A 10572-nucleotide genomic window follows, 5' to 3' on the forward strand; every position below is an offset into this window, starting at 1 on the left:
CCCCTGTAATCCCTCTATCCCCCATGTAATCCTACTAGAAGAAAAATTAACTATTTGGAAATTGCAGTAAAAACTTGTGTAACTCCCTAATTAACATAGGTTGTCCTCTTCATTAACATGTCCAGCCTCAAATGCCTTTAAAATTGTGTTCTCGTGTTCAATAAAGCATTCCAGTTTTCCCCATACTGGAATCGTGTCTAGCTTTTATTTTTCAGACCACCACTGGTGCCAGTTTCTAAGAAAAATAGATTTATTTTCCTTTTTGATGTACGTTAAGGAGGCAGAGCATGATGCAGCCAAAATGCACATGTTGGAGGAGACAGACAGGGAAGGAAAGAGGCCCCAGTGCTCGTGTTCTCCACCATAAAAAGGGCAGCAAACACAGGTTGAATAGAATGAAAGAGGGACAGATGAAGGACTGACAACCTCCACTGGTCCCTCTGGTGAACCACATGGATGGAATGGGTATGGAAAAACAGCAGGATCATGGAACAATCATTGTAAAATATCAGAGAATCATTGAATGTCCTGAGTTGGAAGGGAACTTAAAGACAATCTGGTTCCAACCTCCTGCCGTGGGACACCTTCCACTGGCCCAGGTTGCTCCAAGCACCATCCAACCTGGCCTTGGGCACTTCCAGGGATGGGGCAGTAACATGTTCCAGGGCCTCCCCATCACCACAGGGAATAATTTCTTCCCAATATCCCATCTAACCGTGCCCTCTGTCAGTTTGAAGCCATTCCCCCTTGTCCTGTCACTCCAGGCCCCTGTAAAAAGTCTCTCTCCATCTTTCTTTTAGGCTCCCTTCAAATACTGGAAGGTCACACTTAAGTCATTCCAAAACCTTCTCAAGGCTGAACAATCCCAGTTTTCCCAGCTTTTTCTCCCAGCAGAGCTCCTCCACCCTTCTGATCATCTTGGTGCCTCCTCTGGGCTTGCTCCAACAGCTCCATACCCCTCCTGTGCTGGGGACCAAACATTCTTTTTCTCATTCTTGGTTTCCTTTTTCTTGATTTTCTTTTTCTTTTTTCTTTTTCTTTTTTTTCTTTTCTTTTTCTTTTTCTCCTTTTCCTTTTCCTTTTTTCCTTTTCCTTTTCCTTTTCCTTTTCCTTTTCCTTTTCCTCTTTCTTTTTTTCCTTTTTCCTTATCTTTTTCTTTCTCTTCCTTTTTCTTTTTCTCCTTCTTTTTTTTTTTAAATAATGATGATGAAAGAGATAAAGAAATAAATCAAGCCACCAGCTCAGTTCAATATCTGCTTCACCCACTGGAAATCATTTCTCTTCCAGAGTCTGTCTCCATTCCCCTCTCCCATCCTAAGCCTAAATCTCTGGGAAATACACACCTGAACTCCAGGTTGGATGTGTCCTGCTCTTCCCTCATCCACTGCAGTGGGCAAAAAGCCAAAATCCACGTGCTAATATTCAGCCAGGACCCAGCCATCCAGAGGATGAGGTTCCACTTTTAGCATCAAGATCCCTCCTCCTGCTGCGTTTCAGCCACTTAATTACCTTGTCCACGCTCAAAGCACGCGGGAAAAATCCAGTCACCAGCAGAGCCACACGTTCCCCGGTTATTCCTCACCTTTAAATCTCATTTTCAGACGTTCCTTGTCCTTTACACAAGCCCACAGATGTCCCACAGAGGGTTTTTTGTCAGTCTTGAAGGGCTGTGCACATCATGCCCATCAGAGCATTATCTCCTGCTCATCAGTCACGCTCTCCGCTCCCTCATTACTACAGTTCTGTGCTGCTATAATTAGACTCCACATTTTTCAGACCTTTGTAGCAGTGTTTTAGTTCACAAATTGAGGAGTTCATTTGTGCCAAAATGTTTTCTTCCCTTATCAATTTCTTTCTGCTTTATTTTTAATTTGCCCACTGAACCAAAATATCAATTATTTGCAGAACTCTAATTTAGAGAAGAAATTAAGGAATACATTTGCAAGGCTCTGCTATTAACTATTCAATCTGCTTAACTAATGCTGTGATGAATTCTCCATCCCTGCAACTATTAAATCAAGAACTCTTTTTTTTTTTTTTTTTAACTTACAATCGTGGTTTTTCCTTCTTTAGAAGTTAAGCTTTAGTATTATTAGCATGACTGTCAGATTTGAAGCAGAAATTAGAACTGAAAAATCCTATTTCAGCAGGCAAGAGGCCAGAGCAGGGAATCAGAGCACTGCCTTCCAGTTTACATCTTTTATGGTGGTGTTGCACCTTGACAATGTGCTCCAGGCATCATCTGTGTATGATCACTAGTCCCCAAAACTCAGGTTGTCCCCAAAACTCAGGTTATCCTCAAAACTCAGATAATCCCCAAAACTCAGGTAATCCCTGCAGCTGTCTCTGAAAAGAATCCCAAAGGCAGGAGAGGAGGAAACCAGCATTTCCCTTGAGGTGCAAGAGGAGACTCAACATTGTCAAGGACTGATCTCCACTGATATGAGTTTCTATGGGGATCCTTTACTTTTGCAGCTTTCTCCTAAATTCAGAGTCAAAATCAACCCTAATCCAGCTGCAATTCAGCTGCTGCAGAGGATTTTTCTGGTCAGTGCTCCTTTTAATTCAAGGCATCCGGGCTGCAAAATTGTGAATCAGCAGCGCTTGGACAACGTGAGCTCCTCACATGGGGGCTCGAGAGCTGAAGGGGTTTCAGAACTGCCACAGGCTCCTCCAAGAGAGAAAAATCTGGAGGATTGCAGGTTTAGATGGGATATTAGGAAGAAATTCTTCCCTGGGAGGATGGTGAGGTTCTGGAATGGAATTCCCAGAGAAGTTGTGGATGCCTCATCCCTGGAAATGCTCAAGGCCAGGTTGGACAGGGCTGGGAGCAACCTGGGATAGTGAAAGGGGGGTGGAACAAAATGATCTTTAAGGTCCATTCCAACCCAAACCATTCTATGGTTCCATGATTCCTCTCTCTTAGTCTGTAGAAGTATCCACCCTTTCGTTTGCTTCCCCAAATTTACTTCCAAAGTGTTTGGACAAAGAAATCTCGGCTCATAGAAGGTACATGGTAGAAATTCTTAAAGTGTTGAAATGCTGCAGAAGCCTAAATGGACGTCAGGATTACTGTGATTTTCATGTTATGCTTTCCATGATGCAAAGAAAATCTCCAAAGGTTTAAAAAAAAATAATTCCTAAAATACTTTGCTTGTTTTTTCATCATTATTATGCACAGACAGAATAAAACTGTGGGAAAACTTAACTGTTTCTCAGTCACCCTTACCACCCTGGTTCTATGAACTTCAACCCCATCTTGTAAAATCATATCTCAGGCATCATAGAAAATTCTCCTATGGATCAACAGGAAGTTGGAGAGAGTTGTAAATTTTATATATGTTACCTGTGTTTAATGTTACCTCATATTTAATTATATTCAATTTTAATATGTTACCTATATTTAGATCAATACATAATGGAGTTTATCAAGAAAGATTCAGCCTTGAGATCTCTTGCACACACTCCAAAGTCTCGGTGTGACCTCTTGTACCTGTCCCAGCCTTCACTTCTGGATCACCTGGAGCCTCTCACAGAATGGTTTGGGGTTGGAAGGGGCCTTAAAGATTCCCTGGTTTTAGTGCCTCTGATATGGCCAGTGAGTGCTGCTCTAACCCAAACCAGGATTTTCACATGGGATCAGAATCATTCCAGGACCAAAATTCCAGAATCTGAAGGTTTCTGTCATGAAGTTGTCCCTCGGGGATCCAGTCCATCGGGAAATTCTCACAATTCCAACTGCTGGGAACTTAACTACTGGGAGGAAACAAGTCTTTCCTTCGCCCAGTTTGTTCAGGCTCTGTCCCAAGCCAAATTCTGGATTTGCAGGAGTGAGTCACTCAAACAAGAGATTCTTTATCCCACAAACTTCCAGCCACGTGGCATCTTGTTCACCTTCTGTAAGGGACTGGTGGGTATAGACTGATGAAACTCATGTCTGACATCAGGGGGAGCACAACTGTGGCTTTCCAGTATCTAAAGGGGGCTTATAAAAAGAGGGAAGAGTGACTCTTTACATGGACAGACAGTGACAGGACATGGGGGATTGTTTAAAACAAAAACAGGAGAGATTTAAATCATATTAGGAAGAAATTCTTGACTGTGAGGGTGGGGAGGCCCTGGCACAGGTTGCCCAGAGAAGCTGTGGCTGCCCTATCCCTGAAAGTATCCAAGGCCAGGTTGGATTGGGCTTGGAGCAACCTGGGCTAGTGGAAGGTGCCCCTGCCCATGGCAGGGGGTGGAACTTGATGATCTTTCAGGTCCCTTCCAACCCAAACCATTCTCTGACTCTGTGATAAGCAAAGACAAACTGATCTTACCCAGGGACTCTGCTGAGGACGAGACTGAGTAACCATCCCATCCTGTCGTGGGATTTACAACTTGAAGCAGAGAAATGGACAGTAAAATACCAAGTTTAAAAGAGTCCATTCTTTAATTTATTTTTTTTTTGAGGGACTCAGGGACAAGAACCAACAAAGATTTGATGAAAATATTTCTTTTTGTTGACTCTTCTCTTCTTTGCTGAAAATATGATGGAACAGGGGAACACAAAAGGGAAACTGTGTCATTATAGACAGTGTGGAGACCAAGGAGGCTTTGACCAAGGCCTGTGCCTCAAGACACTGCTATCATGTGTTTAATAAATGTTACTAATATCACATCCCTAAAAGCCAGAGACAGTTGTCCCTTCATTTTAGCCTGAATAGAGCTGAAATTTTCATCCTGACATTAATCAAAACTTGACCCAAATTTCATTGTAGGACTCACAGCTCACTCTGGAGTTTCCATTTAACAGGAGCTGAGTTTTAGGTCAGTAAAAAAACCCTTCAAATTTCACGTCTCCTCCTTCACTATAATTTCCCTTTGCCTTTGAAATGCTGGAATTCACTCATTGCTCGAGGCAAGAAACAGGAACAAATGGACCACAGTCTAATTGAGTCTAATAAATCCTGTGTTCCTCAATAAAATATCATGCTTTTAGTCCCCTGTTGTTTCTCTGAGGCCACGTTGTGCTTTTGAGACTGGTGAGCAGATTGGAAACCGAAAGTCCGAGAGGTTCATGTGCACAACAGAAATGTCATGTTTGCTGAAATACAACCCGGCAATTTTCACTTACAAGCCTCACTGATTGACCTTAAACTCAATATTAATTGACCTTAAATTCAATAGCAAGTGTAAAATTAATACAAGGGATTCCAGCAACAACAACAACAAAAAAAAGACTTTGTTTTCCCCGTGATTCAGATCTTTTGTTGTGTTTTTTTCCCTAGTGGTGGGTTGTGTGAAGAAGATGAAATGATGTTCTCTCCAGGGGAGTGTTTTTAATTATGTGCTTCTTCCACAGCAGCTTTGTAACAGCAAGTTTCATGTTGTTTCACAATCCTTTGATGGGTTTGTGCTCATGGAACCTGCAGGAGCCCAAGGTCTGGAATCTGAGCTCACCTGCCTCGTTATCAGGACGATTTATGGTGAGACAATGACAGCACCACAACTCATTGTAATTTGTCCAGTGGGAAAGTCACCCTACAAGGCTTCTGAGGAGAAAACCAGCTCAGCCAATGTCTCTCACTAAAACCCAGACAGGCTGAGTGAAAAAAACAGTGCTTGACACTGAATTATGACCATCCAGGTCTTACCCAAATCACTGCAAGGTCCCTGTCACCAGGCAAGTGAATATTCAGCACATTTAGGACTTAGTCAGCACAGTAACATGGAGTATTTTTGGGGTTGGTAAGAGCATTTTTACCTCTAAAATGATGGAGGAAAGGGAGCTGGCAGACCTGGCCAGGTCAGTCCAAGGAACTGCTACCCTGCAATTATTTCCAGTATCTTGATAGGGTACAAGGAAAGAGTCCCAAGCTGCACCAGGGGATTTTTCACTTGGATATCAGGAAAAATTTCTCCACTGAAAGGATGCCAGGCATTGGAACAGGCTGCCCAGGGAAGGACTGGAATCACCATTCTTGGAGGTGTTCAAGAAATGCATAGATGTGGCACTTGGGGACATGGTTTAATGGTGGACCAGGCAGTGCTGGGTTAATGATTGGACTCAATGATCCCAGATGGCTTTTCCAACTTTAATGATTCCATGATCTCTGCGACCCTGCAAGGAAAGAACATCCCCACCCACTGCAGGGCCAACCAGCCACTTCCATCTCCAGCTCCTCTGGCCCTGCCAGACTGATGGTGCCACATAAACTAATGAAATATCTCACCAAGGGCTCAAATATCCAGCAGTGAATTCTCCTCTCTGCAAGGGGAGCTGGAATGTGTGTTATCCCTCTCTGTTCTCCTCCACTGGGATGAAGCTCAAGGACAAATACCCTTTCTCACTCCTAGAAAAATGCCACAATCCCTGTTCCTGATCACAACTCTTGTGCAAGGGAGAGATGGATCTGATTTTTTTGCTACACTGGTTACAGAAAGAGGTTAAAGAAGCGCTGCTGAATGTCTAGAAATGGGAGACTAAATATAAAACAAGACATTAATGAACAAAGGAGATGGACAGGAAATCACCAAGAAAAAATTGTGTTGCTTGTCCCAGGCAACAAGTGACAGGACAAGGGGAAATGGCCTCAAGTTGCATCAGTGGAGGTTCAGGTTGGATATTAGGAAAGATTTCTTTACTGAAAGAGTGGTTAAGCATTGGAACAGCCTGCCCAGGGAAGTGATGGAGTCACCATCCCTCTAAGAGTCCAAAAACAGAGAGGCTGTGGCGTTTCGTGATATGGTTTATTGGGCATTGTGGTGTTTGTTTGAAGGTTGGACTTTATGATCTTGCAGGTCTTTTCCAACCTTAATGATTTCATTCCATCTTCAGAGAAGAAGCTGGAAAGTGACCAGCAGTGTACAACACCTCACCTTGTTGGGAGTATCCCTAGGCTGGATTTCCAAGGTGTAATGATCCACAAACATCCAAAAAATGTTATATATCTCCTAAAACACTGGCCAGGACTTTTCTTTCAGCACGGCTAAGGAAAGGTCAGGTTTGCTGAGGTTACCAGAGGCTCACCTGGAGCACCTTGATCCATCATCACTCTCAGCAATGGCTGTGGGTTGCACTTAGTGGGATCTGTACTAAAAACTTATCCAGGAGATGCTTCATTCCCAACAGGATCACCTTGGGTTGGCCACTTTTATCAGTTTCTGTTCAGTTCCAGCTGTGTCTCATCTCAAATTTGGAGTCCCTGTAAAATGAAATGACATTTTGACGCTTAGAGTGAAATCCCAGCTATCCATATAAGGGACTTTTATAATAAAAATGTGTAAGGGACAGCTTAGCTGAGAATCAAAGACATTGTGTCCAGTGCAAAACTGGTTTGATTCCCTGGAGATCCAGTACAGGGTCAGGGAGGCCCCATGACTCCTGTATCCCGCTCTTGGCAAAGCCACAAGGAATGTTCATGGTCATGGAATGTCTCTTAGCACCTCAGGGATGACTCCACAGGCATTCAGACCTCCTGAAGGGCACATCCCCAGAGCAAATAAGCTGCTTAACCTGGTCCTTGGTGCAGGGACATCCCAAGTGGCTCAGCAGGATCAACTTGGGTTGGCAAAGTTTATCAGCTCCTGTTCAGTTCCAGCCACATTTCCTCCAAAATCCAGTTCTGTCTGGGATGTTTTGCAACAATTCAAATTAACTCTTCTCAAATTCTGCTGCAGCCCTTAATAGCTTTTCCCTTTCCTATCACTGAGGGGAACTTCTGTGTTTCCTTTATCCAGTGGTGCCAAGAGACATAATTTTCACAATCAGATTTTACAGAAAGCAAGAAAAAAAAAAAAACCACCTCACTCCCCTGCACCCCCCTCTACTTTTAATTTCAGGCTGACATTATTAGTGTACAACTAATAATGAATTCTTTGGAATCTGAGCTGCCAGAAAGAGTGTGTTTGTACACTGACAAGGAGAAAAGATGAAGTTAATGAAGCTGAAGTAAAGTTTTGATCCATCACACCAATAACAGTAACATCATTCTTCACATTTGTCAAACGCCTCCATTACTGCAACGTCTCACAGTCATTAGTGTGTTGAGCTCAACTGCCTTAGGAAAAATAGCCTCCATTTCATCTATTAATATTTAAGGGACAAGGAAGTTAAAGGACCTGTCAAAATCCACCCAGGGCATTTGTGCTGTTGCTGGGAGCTAAATCCAGAAATCCCAGTTCCCAAAACTTTAAACACGTGACAGAGCACTGTTCACTTTTGGTCATTACCATACAAAAAACACAACCAGAAAATATCAAGATACTGTGGTGCTGTTCTTCCTAAGACCTGACTTGGATATTAAGAAGACCAGACTGGAAATGTTTGTCCTTGGAAAAGTGCCTGAGGTTTAGTATCCAAGAAGTGCTGAGAGACAGGAATAAAGTTGCTGCTTGAATATTTTTCTGCAATCTTTTAAATGTTACAGCAGAGGAAACACTGCTGGTGTTTTCACAGAAGCATGGAATGGTTGGGGTTGGAAGGGATGTTAAGGATCATCCAGTTCCAACCCCCTGCCCTGGGTAGGGACACCTTCCACTATCCCAGGTTGCTCCAAGCCCCGTCCAACCTGGTCTTGGACACTTCCAGGGATGAGGCAGCCACAGCTTCTCTGGGCAAGAAGCACCTGGTGGTGCCAGGGCCTCCCCACCCTCACAGGGAGGAATTTCCTCCAAATATCCCATCTAACCCTGCCTTCTTTCTGTGTAAAACCAGTGTCCCTTGTCCTTGTTCGCAGTCCCTCTCCAGCTTTCCTGGAGCCTCTGCAGATACTGACTCAGTGGGACTCAGCTCTGGGGCCAACCCTGCTTTAGAGGTTTCTATATTTTGTTATCAATGTCCATGTCAGGCATCCAAGCCCCAGTCAACACAGACCTGATCAACATGATGAGGAGAATCCCAGCCACCAGCTCAGTTATGAATATTAATTTAATCTCAGTTATTTCATAGACATCATAGACAAGACCCAGTTGCCTAAACACTGTGATGTTTGTGACATCTCCATCCGTCTGTGCTGATCAAAGCAAACCTGCTGAACATATTGATCAGCTCTTGACTCACAGCAAGCTCAGACATCAATGCACACATGGAAGCTGCTTGGAATTACAGGATATACTCAGCTGGAAGGGACCCACAAGGATCAACAAGTCCAACTCCTGGTCCTGCACAGGACAAGCCCAAGAATCCCACCACGTGCCTGAGAGCATTCACCAAACCCTTCTTGGAACTGTGGCATTGACACTTGCGTTGAAGTGTTTCTGCCTTAACCTGAATAGCACAACTTTTTGGATGCATTTAATTTCAATTTGTGAAATTGTAAAAATCAGCAACGGGAAAGAAATTTCTGAGTGAGGGCCATGATCTTTCAGGCACTTCAGGGCTCTCTGCTTGCTTTTCAGAAAAAGGTGGTCATAACTTCTGACCAGTCCTGCATCTGCTAACTCAGGATTGTCTGGAATGGAATAAAAATAACAGACCAGATTCACATTTTTTAACTGGAATTCCAGTGGTATCCTGACAGGGTCCCCAGTTACCTGTTGGTCAAGACATTGACTGACTCATGAGCTCTCGTACAGCCTGACCACCTCATTCCTCTCATCACACTTCTTACCTGCTGTTCTCTTCCCATGTTCCCATGTCTTTTCCATTGGCCAGCTGTCCCTGAACATGGTAGAATTTTAATTTGGAGAAGACTCAATGCGAGCTGTGATCTTGGAAACCTTTTTAAAAGCAGGTTTTTAAAAATATCAGTTCAGGAGAGAAGAGCAGATGCATTTGAATATGTTCTTTTTTTAATATCAGATTTTCTGCTCAGAAATGTTGGCAGCTGCTTGAACTCTACTCATGAGGGCTAAAATGCTTCCTTAGTCTCACTGTAGCTTTATTCTCCCCAACCACATTTTAATATTGCTCAAATATCACATCAAGGAAGACACTTCTTCCTGTTCTCCATCCTGACAGGGTAAACTTACAGTAGCAGGACTGAAGCCAAGGAGATCTATTTCCCCTTCAGCATAATTTGGAATACTAAATGATAATGAGTGATATTTGCAGATGCCTTTCAGCCTTTTGATGACAAAATAAGAGAGAGGCACTTCTTCTCTGTCACACAGGTTTTGAATCCAGTTGTTCACACGAGTGATTCCTTCAAGAGGGCTTTTGCCTGAAGGGTGAGGACAAAGCCACTTCCCACTTAGATACTCTGAAAACAAGAGAGAGATCCATGCATGGAGATCATCAACTTCACTCCGCTCACTGAGAGTGATTCCAGCTTCTCTGCAGGGGTAAAAACCCCCTAATTTGGTCATTTTTCCAGCCATGGATATGATGGTCACTGAAGGATGATCACTGAAAGCAGATTTCCTATTTCATTGGGGCTCCAACACAAGAAAGGTGTTGACCTGCTGGAACAAGCCCAGAGGAGGCCACTGAGTTGATCAAAGGGCTGGAGCATCTCTGCTCTGGACACAGGCTGGGAGAGTTTGGGCTGCTCAGCTGGAGATGAGACGGGCCCCTTCCAGTGCCTGGAAGAGGCTCCAAGAGATGTAGAGAGAGAATTTTGACAAGGACACGTAGTAATAGGACAAGGG

This window comes from Corapipo altera, unplaced genomic scaffold (genome assembly GCF_003945725.1).
Source record: "Corapipo altera isolate COAL_440 unplaced genomic scaffold, ASM394572v1 267, whole genome shotgun sequence".
NCBI lineage: Eukaryota > Metazoa > Chordata > Aves > Passeriformes > Pipridae > Corapipo > Corapipo altera.